Raw genomic sequence first — 10040 nt, 5'->3', positions numbered from 1 at the left:
AATTTACATGTACTGATGCATGTTTGTCAAACGTTTGAATGAAAATGAAGCTACATTATAATGTGTTTGGATACGCCACAAACAGGATAAACAGGATCCTTCTGCAGAAGTTTTTTTTTATTTATTTTTTTTATTTTATTTTTACAGCATGCTCTGATAAAAGAATGAATGCCTAGGGAAGGAATTCATTTTGGAAGTTCAGTTTCAGTTTTAAACTTGTGACAGGCATGCAGCGTTCTTATCCAGTTCCTTGAGGACGAAGAGGGGGAGGGGAATCAGCAGTCTCACTGTGCACAGGTTGTGGGTGTCACATTTCCAGAAGCACAGGGCTGGGATCTGTGTGCCTAAGATCCAATGACATGGTCAGGAAAATAATCTGCCAGCAAGAACAAGCATGACAGGAAGGGAGAGACTGAAATAGAGGCAAAGACAACAGAAGGTATATTGCCTGGGGGTCCTGCAATGTGCTGCAGACTGTACATCTGACTATGTTGATGGGCTTCAAAGCTGAAAAGATGCAGAACCATATATTACATACATGTATGAGAACGTGTAGTGTTCCTATTAACTCTCAGCTCTTTCTGCACGCACTCAATGCAGCTCATGGAAGTGCAAGCTATGCAGAAGGAGCTGGGGGATGGGAGCTTCTGGGAAATGTAAAGGCTGAACACAAGTCATTGTTTTTCTATAGGCAGAACACTGCTTTGAGCCAGTAGCAAAGCTTAGGGGCTCTGGGCACCAGTGTGAGTTTTACATTGGGCCCCTTCAAGCACTCTATACATAACCATTAATATGGGGCACCAAAACCTGCCAAGGACAGCTGCAGTTTCAGAGATGTGTAGACTGGGGATTAGAACAGGATATCAATGGTTACAACTAACCAAAGCACATGCAGAGGTGACCATTACCAGCTTAGCACCAATAAAGAGCTAATTAAGCGGATAAGGAGGGCCCCTATGGTCCAGGGGCCCCAGTGCAAGCGCTACCTCTGTACCCACTATTGCTACGCCACTGCATAGAGCTAAAGGTACCATACAGTAATATATTTTTTGTAGTTCAACTAAATTATCAATGTGTCCTTGACATCAAATGTCTGTCACCTGGTTTACTGCTTTGCACCACTAGATACAGTATTTCATCAGATTTAAACAGATTTCGGATCTAAAATTACAGTAGTTAGAATGCTGCCACATCTAGATTTGCACTGCCTAATGTGGTGCGAAGCTATGCAGCCATCAGGTGACCCTTGTTAACTGCTGCTGCATTTACAATCAAGTTTTGATTGATCGATTCCAGTCAGAAATCGAATGTCCCTTGCTCTTAATAGATGTTTATTGGATTCAAAGTCTTTTTCAAATTAATTCACAAAAGCGTGATAAATGAGTTATCACGCCTAAAAGCTTTGCACGTGCAAACTAAGGTGCTAAGTAGTTTACATGTGCAAAGTTGTTGCTGTTTGCATGCTAAGATTTAGCACGTGTTCCGCGTAACGCCGTTCACGCGCTAAAACTTAGCACGCAAACAGCAACAACTTTGCACGTGCAAACTACTTAGCACCCTAGTTAGCACGTGCACCGCATAATGAAGTATATACAGTAATAATCAATGTTTTACATTGCGCTTGCGTGATCTGCACTGACTTCACCTGCTAACTATCATTATCACGTGAAGTCAGTGCAGTTTACGGTACTTTGCACGCGAAGCGTTTGCGCGCAACACTTTACGTGTGCAAACTGACACGCATGTTAGCACGTGCAAACCATGTTAGCACGTGCAAAGTGGCTTTTCACTGGCATGCTAACACTTTGCATGCTTTAGTGATTCAAGCCCCAAATATCTTTTCTATTAAAAACATAGTATTACTATTGTTATTTTTATTTGTATCGCGCCAACATTTTCCGTAATGCTGTACATAGTACAAAAACATACAATAAGGAGGAGCATAGATACATGAGCAGTACAACACACTGAACAATCAGGACATCTGGCAACACAGGTACAGATGCATACAACTGATGTGTAGTGTAAAACATAATCAGTACTGGTGAACTGTGCATAAAATATACAGAAACTGGAAACACTACGGGGACGGGGGGTTTTGAGCGGGTCGCCGCTGCTGGCTGGAAGATAGCGGAAGGACGACGCGAGCACAGAATGACTGCACGGGGCTGCAAGAGGCCTCCGGCAAGTTTAAAAATACTTTTTTTTTTATTAGACTTAAAAGAACACTATCGATTAACATGTTTTTTGAGATAGGAATTGTTTGGGAAGTGCTGCTAAGTACTGGTGTACACTCACCTAAAGGATTATTAGGAACATCATACTATTTGAAATGATTCAAGCTTTGTGACATGGTGCATTATCCTGCTGGAAGTGGCCATCAGAGGATGGATACATGGTGGTCATGAAGGGATGGACATGGTCAGAAACAATGCTCAGGTAGCCCATGGCATTTAAACGATGCCCAATTGGCACTAAGGGGCCTAAAGTGTGCCAAGAAAACATCCCCCACACCATTACACCACCACCACCACCATTACACCACCACCGCCACCACCAACAAAGCATGATGGATCCATGTTCTCATTCTGTTTACGCCAAATTCTGACTCTATCCAGACTCATCAGACCAGGCAACATTTTTCCAGTCTTCAACTGTCCAATTTTGGTGAGCTCGTGCAAATTGTAGCCTCTTTTTCCTATTTGTAGTGGAGATGAGTGGTACCCCGTGGGGTCTTCTGCTGTTGTAGCCCATCCGCCTCAAGGCTGTGCGTGTTGTGGCTTCACAACTGCTTTGCTGCATACCCTGGTTGTATTGAGCGAATATTTCAGTCAACGCTGCTCTTCTATCAGCATGAATCATTCTCCTCTGACCTCTAGCATCAACAATGCATTTTCGCCCACAGGGCTGCCGCACACTGGATGTTTTTCCCTTTTCACACCATTCTTTGTAAACCCTAGAAATGGTTATACGTGACAATCCCAGTAACTGAGCAGATTGTGAAATACTCAGACCGGCCCATCTGGCACCAACAACCATGCCACACTCAGAATTGCTTAAATCACATTTCTTTCCCATTCTGACATTCAGTTTGGACATTCTGACATTCATTTTGGAGTTCAGGAGATTATCTTGACCAGGACCCCACTCTTAAATGCATTGAAGCAACTGCCATGTGATTTGTTGATTAGATAATTGCATTAATGAGAAATTGAACAGGTGTTCCTAATAATCTTTTAGGTGAGTGTATATATTTCACTGGCAACCTCTTTGTTTACTGTTATCAAAATACTTTCACGCTTTACTGACGCCAAAACTGATGGCAGAATGAACCATGAGGGGAGGGGAAATTCCCCTCACACATCGTCTGTTAACCCTGTGTGTGAGAGAGAAAGTTCTCAGCAGCTGCAGTGTCCTGTGTCTCTGACTGAAGTGTCTGAAGAGAGCAGAGGAAATGTAACTTGTCATAGACGTTTGTAATTGTCTGTGACACCACAGCTTGTCATACTTTTTTTCCAGAGAAAAATACTCTGTAGTCTGATATGCAACACTGGCTGTGCATTGAAGTAGACACCCCTTCTGCAAACAATTTGTTCCAAATAAAGCTTCCTACACTCAATATATTAAAGCTTTTGATATTTAACATGAAAAGTGGGAAAATGTTTACACTGCTACTAAGACATTATTTGTACACCTTTATTTTAGAACATTTGGGTATTGATAGTGTTTCTTTAAGATTTCCTTTAAAGCGGACCTGGACTCAGAACTTCCTTTCAGCTCTAAACGATAAGCCACAGCATAATATCCTTTAAAGAAAAAATATTTCTTACAGCTGATATAAATCCTGCAATAAATCTACAGTTTGTCTACTTCTTGCTTTCATGGAAGCAGACATACATCCTGTGTCTACAAATGAGCTATATGCCATGGCAGTCAGCTGATACTGATAAGGGATCAAATGACAACTTGTGCTTAGTCACAGATGAGGGGAGACTAGACAGGCTAAACTCTCTACGTACATATAGAGTATATTTCTATATGTTTTCCTTCTGTCCAGTGCAAGAGTTCAGGTCCACTTTAAGAGTAAGCTTAAAAATGTTTAGGCTTGGAGCAACAGGCTGTGAGAAAGAGTTCCAAAGGAGAGGTGACACTTGAGAGAAGTCCTTGATGCAATAGTGAGATGAGGTTTCTAAGCTGGTCAACAAGAGGGTGTCGTGGGAGTAGTGAAGGTTGCGGGAGGGATCGTATCTGAAGATTAATGAATAAATGTAGGGAAGGGATATCTTACTAGAGGAAACCTGTAGTGGGAAGATTATGGAGACTCCCGTGGCTGATTTCTTCTACATAAATATGAACAGCAGGTTTGGACTTGTCTCTTTCCATGCCAATGTGTGATGCTGGGTAGAGTTCTCCTTTAACGCAAACATCAGGTGATTGGATTTTCTAGGAGTAACTGTTATTTATTTAATTAATTTATTTATTTATTTTTATTTATCAAAACAGTAAGGGATTCCATAAGCCATGCCTAGCTTTCAATTCTTCAGGGTTGCACAAGAAAAACTGGCTTGTCTGCCTGTCACGAGCACCAGAAAACGTGCAGACGTAAGCCGGTCCGCCCACATGTGCCTATTACACTCTCTGTGTGCTCTCCTGCATTATAGAATCCTGTGTCGCCTGCATTTGCTGTAACACGTTGAGTAACGATCTCGTATGATAGTAGATGACACAGACTTCAATAAAGCTAGAGAGCATACACACAGCATGGAGAGAGTAATAGATGCATGGGGCAGACTGGCCAGCATGTGTCTGTATGCTAGTGTAGGTGGCAGGCAGATAGGCCGGATTTTCGTGTGTCTCCCTGTAGAAAGAGTTAGGGCTCTTTTCCACTAGCAATCGCTAGCGTTCACGCTGAATGCTATCGATTGCGATTCAGCAAAAAGTAAAAAATTCCCGGTGATTTCCCAACATTTGCGATCGCGATTTTGCTATGCTATGCAGTGCATAGCAAATTCGCTGCAATAATCGTTCCGCCTCGCGATCAGGCAAAAAACGAATCGCGGTAGTGGAAATGACCTACCGCGATTCCTATGTTAAAAGCAAACTGTAGCGATTTGGAAAGTCACTAGCAGTTTGCGTTTTTGCGATTCAGCCATCGCAAACGCCTTAGTGGAAAAGAGCCCCCAGAATGACTGGTGAAGTGATCACGTTTGTGATTATCTTCAGCCATTTCAGATATCTGAAGGATTATTTTTATAAAAGTGCTTAGGTGTTGTACGTACAGTACCTAAGATGACCTCTCCAAAATGGTCAGATTGAGAAACAACAAATCTATGGAGAAACTCATACTACTGAACAGATCCCAATACACACATCCAGGGAAAATATTACATAGCTAGCATGGATTTTCCCAGCCTCCAGTAGTAAGACCAGGAGCAATGGTGTGTACATGTATAGAATAACATGCTTAGTATGTGCTCCTCAGCTATTTAGTTCCTCGCCATCGGATCTTGTGGTGCTTACATTATCTTTGGTCCTGGTTACAGTTCACCTGCCTAAGTCAGTCCAGTACTAAGGGCCTATAGACACCATAGATAGTCCAAAACATCATTCGTGATTGTTTCTGGTGAGTGTGAAGTGTGGGTACAGTCTTGCCCTGATGTCTGCTGATTGGTTACTGGCGATCAGACATACTGGAAAACTACACTCTACAGCTCTTGGTATTTCCTGCTGCAGCTACTTCCTGTATGGCACCCCTCCCCCCTTTCCCATATGGCAAATCAGGCCTCTTGGCACAGAGAGTAGAAACATTTTTTTTGTAGAGTAGACAGTTTTTCACAAAGATCTGGCAGCTGAAATGACCAGAATTATATCTTTGGGCAACCATTGTTCTAGGTGTATTTTAGGTTTAGTCCTGCATTAGACCTAGGCTTTCACCATTTATGGTGAAGCTCACTCCCAGGCTACAAGCCTCGTTTCTGTCTTGACACCACCCCCCCCCCCCCCCCATCAGTCTTTTCACATTTGTAGCAGCCCTTTTTCATGTTCTGTATGCAAGCTTCCAGCTGGAGATCCAGGAGGACAATGCATTATTCCCCGCTCTATTCAAAATGTATATGTCATCCCATCTCCCTCGTAATAGTCTTAATAAATATGACTGAATTGTAGGCAATGTGGCACTTATCCCGAATCCCCTCCCTGGTATGTCTGTGGCTTTTTTCGCCAAACTTTCTAATTGCCTACATCAGTTATTTAATTACTTCTTCCAGCACAAATTTGCTAGTTTATTTAATTTACTAGCCAACCCGCGTCGTAGCATACGCCGCATCTATCTATCTAATAGAGTACGTGCCTCAACCTTGAAGCAAGAAGTAGGCTTTCCATGAGAAAATGTATGCGTGCTCAAACACCAAGTTTAACCCTAGCAAGTCTGGCTTTGCAAATCCGGCCTAATTGGCTATTCATGAGGCAATGCTCATGCAAATATGCATTTGCTTTCGCATGCCAAACTATGCAGGGTCAAAAAACCAATACTGAAAAGTGCTCTCTCGCTGCCTGGGAACCACAGCGGCACCCCGGAGTGGGAGGCTGGGTGGCGCAGCCGGCCCCCCCCCCCCCAAGCGTGGCCAGCGCTGGGGAGAGCCGTCCGCACCCACCTCCTAATATTAAAAACAGCCACTTACCTTAACGTCCATTGGGTTCTGCTACATGCGCATTCATTTTCTCATGGAAAGCATTTTGTGCAGTTTGTATCCTTTGGAGGCAGGTGGTGGATGGCTTGCTCCGGTGGTGTGAACCCTGGAGTGAGTGCGCCTGTCCTCCCCCCCCCCCCTCTCTGGAGTGCTGTATGTGAGCCAGCCCTGAGCTCTAAAGCTCGGGGTGACCCATGCTTCTCTCCTTTCTCATGTGGTGCCCCCAAATTAATGCGCATGTAGCAGAACGCAATGGACGTTAAGGTAAGTGCCTGTTTTTAATATTGGGAGGTGGGTGCAGACGGCTCTCCCCGGCGCTGGCCACACTTAGGGGGGGGGGGGGGTCGTCCACGCCACCCAGCCTCCCCCTCCGGGGTGCCGCTGTAGTTTCCAGGCAGTGAGAGGGCCTGGGACCCTGCGGTCCCCCCAGTTGTATAAAAAGGGGGCATTGGGAATCCTCCCCGTGGCGCTCCTGGAGGCCTGGAGCACACCAAAAACTGCTAGCAGATCTGCAAAATGCTAGCAGATTTTTAAACGCTTTTTCTTATTTTTCTGTAGCATTTCACCTAGCATTTTGCGGTTTTGTAAAGCGTTTTTGGTGTAGTAGATTTCATATATTGTTACAGTAAAGCTGTTACTGAACAGCTTCTGTAACAAAAATGCCTGCAAAACCGCTCTGAACTGCCGTTTTTCAGAGCGGTTTGCGTTTTTCCTATACTTTACATTGGAGGCAGAAACGCCTCCGCAATCCAAAAAATGCCTCACCTCGGGAGTATGCGTTTCAGCAAAACGCCTCCCGCTCTGGTGTGCACCAGCCCATTGAAATACATTACCCAAGCGTGTCCGCAGCCGCAAGTGGATGGCAAAACGCTGCCGAACCGCTCTGGTGTGCACTAAGCCGGATAGTGCTAATGTAGCATGTAGCAGGGTGACTGCTTTGTGGTATTGGTTTGTGCATGCATTTGCATGAGCATTGCCTCATGAATAGCCAATTAGGCCAGATTTGCAATGTCAGACTTGCTAGGGTAAGGCCTCTTTTCCATGGACTGTGAATAGGCAGTGAAATGGCTCTCAAACTCTCACAACTGCTCGCTGCTGCCTGGTAACTGCTCGCTGCTGCCTGGTAACTGCTTGCTGCTGCCTGGTAACTGCTTGCTGCTGCCTGGTATCTGCTCGCTGCTGCCTGGTAACTGTTTGTTGCTGCCTGGTAACTGCTTGTTGCTGCCTGGTAACTGCTTGTTGCTGCCTGGTATCTGCTCACTGCTGCCTGGTAACTGCTTGCTGCTGCCTGGTAACTGCTTGTTGCTGCCTGGTATCTGCTCACTGCTGCCTGGTAACTGCTTGTTGCTGCCTGGTATCTGCTCACTGCTGCCTTGGAACTGCTTGCTGCTGCCTGGTAACTGCTTGCTGCTGCCTGGTATCTGCTCACTGCTGACTGATAACTGCTTGCTGCTGCCTGGTAACTGCTTGTTGCTGCCTGGTATCTGCTCACTGCTGCCTGGTAACTGCTTGTTGCTGCCTGGTATCTGCTCACTGCTGCCTTGGAACTGCTTGCTGCTGCCTGGTAACTGCTTGCTGCTGCCTGGTATCTGCTCACTGCTGACTGATAACTGCTTGCTGCTGCCTGGTAACTGCTTGTTGCTGCCTGGTATCTGCTCACTGCTGCCTGGTAACTGCTTGCTGAGCATACAGCTCAACAGTCCGTGGAAAAGAGGCCTTAAACTTGGTGTTTGAGCATGCATACATTTTCTCATGCAAAGTACTTCTTCTTCTTGTTTGAAGGTTGAGGCACTTAGTCTATTATATATATAGATAAGTCATGGAGCCCTGGTTGTTTTATTTTAACGGTGATTGAAATGCTTTGAAATAGAAGTTCTGTGAATTTTGATGGAACGCACAGCCCATTTTATTTAGGCCTCAAATCCCTGGATCCCAGGACAGCAAAGTCTGAGTGTCTGCTGGCAAAGATTAATTTTTCCAGGCAATCAAAGTTTTAAACAAACCCAGAATGTTTGTAATTGTTGTGGAGGGGTTCAGTGACTTTGGACAGCTTTGATCTGTTTGTTTTTGAAAAGGTAATATTGTAGCAAAAATTCAAAAGAGAAAATGAGAAGCTCTTAAAAACACATAAATAACCTACTACACTGGCAGCTTCCACATCATTTTCCAACACAGAACAGTAAAAATGCATTGTATGCTTTAAACGGCTAAACAAAGTACTAGTTTTTAACCCGGGGGGGGGGGGGGGGGGGGGGGGGAGTATCTAAGGGAAGGTCCACATCACAGCCTAAAGTGGTCCGATGAAACAGACCACAATGGGCAAAATAGCATATCGAAACGGATTCTATGTTAAGATGAACCGAGCATCATTTTTAGCACCCAGGGCATCTCATAAGCACATTAAAAATGCATACTAACAATGTGGCTTATTACTAAAAAAAAGTTCATTTTACCTCATCTTTACATTAAAGGGTTAATTACAGTCAGTATTCTTCCACCTACTCAATCTGCAAGGCAGATAAGAACACCTCTAATTAGATGTAATAGCCCAGGAGCTAAGATCAAACAACTCCATTAAGTTTAGGGGTGGGTGGGTTGTAAAATAATGTTAATTCAAAGAGATACAATAAGTAAAGCTGGCCATACACTAGGCCGATTACCCGCCGATTGACAGCAGATTCGATCACTGGGATCGAATCTGCTGTCAAATCGTTCACGCTAAACGCTAAGTTTTCGATCGATTTCGTCCCGAAATAGATCGGTCCCGTCGATCGCTCCGTGCGGGAAATTACCATTGATCGCCCGCGGACAGGGGGGCCCCCGGCATCTTCTCCGCATCACCTCCCGGCTGGCATCTTCTCCGCATCGCATTCCGCATCACGGCATCCGTGTATAACTTCCTGTGTCACTGCAGTGACAGCGGAAGTACAAATAGAGGGCGCTCTATTTGAACGTCCGCTGTCACTGGAGTGACAGAAAGTTATGCGCGGATGCCGTGATGCGGAGAAGATGCTGGGACCAGGCTTCAGGTAATGTATGCAGGGGGGGGGGAAGCCAGGTGGACAGCGGCAGCTCAGCAGATGGTAAATCGGTTTCAGGCTGAAATCGATTCACAATCTGTTTGCAGTAAAGGTAGCCATACGATCCCTCTCTGATCAGATTCGATCAGAGAGGGATCTATCTGTTGGTCGAATCTGATGGCAAATCGACCAGTGTATGGCTACCTTAACACTTGATGAACCTCATACCAGCCCTGGGCAATGGCAGTGAAAAGGGAGCAGGGGGGTTAATTTCTCAAACACGGCCTTCCTTTCAGCAATTTGTAACCAGGAGCTGCTAAGATCCCTTTAA

The 10040-nt window shown here is 44.9% G+C and overlaps 1 protein-coding gene across 1 annotated transcript in view; it reads left to right on the top strand.

Annotated features, from left to right (window-relative positions):
* The first annotated feature begins 319 nt into the window (after positions 1–319).
* The window catches only part of BBOX1 (gamma-butyrobetaine hydroxylase 1), a 181316-nt gene continuing 171595 nt past the window's right edge, over positions 320–10040 (top strand). Inside the window, exon 1 of the mRNA XM_068261512.1 lies at positions 320–439. The gene's annotated coding sequence lies outside the window, so the exon portion shown is untranslated. The remainder of the gene's footprint in view (positions 440–10040) is intronic.

The sequence above is a fragment of the Hyperolius riggenbachi genome, chromosome 11 (assembly GCF_040937935.1).
Source record: "Hyperolius riggenbachi isolate aHypRig1 chromosome 11, aHypRig1.pri, whole genome shotgun sequence".
NCBI classification, from domain to species: Eukaryota; Metazoa; Chordata; class Amphibia; order Anura; family Hyperoliidae; genus Hyperolius; species Hyperolius riggenbachi.
This window is presented reverse-complemented; position numbering and strand designations above follow the sequence as displayed.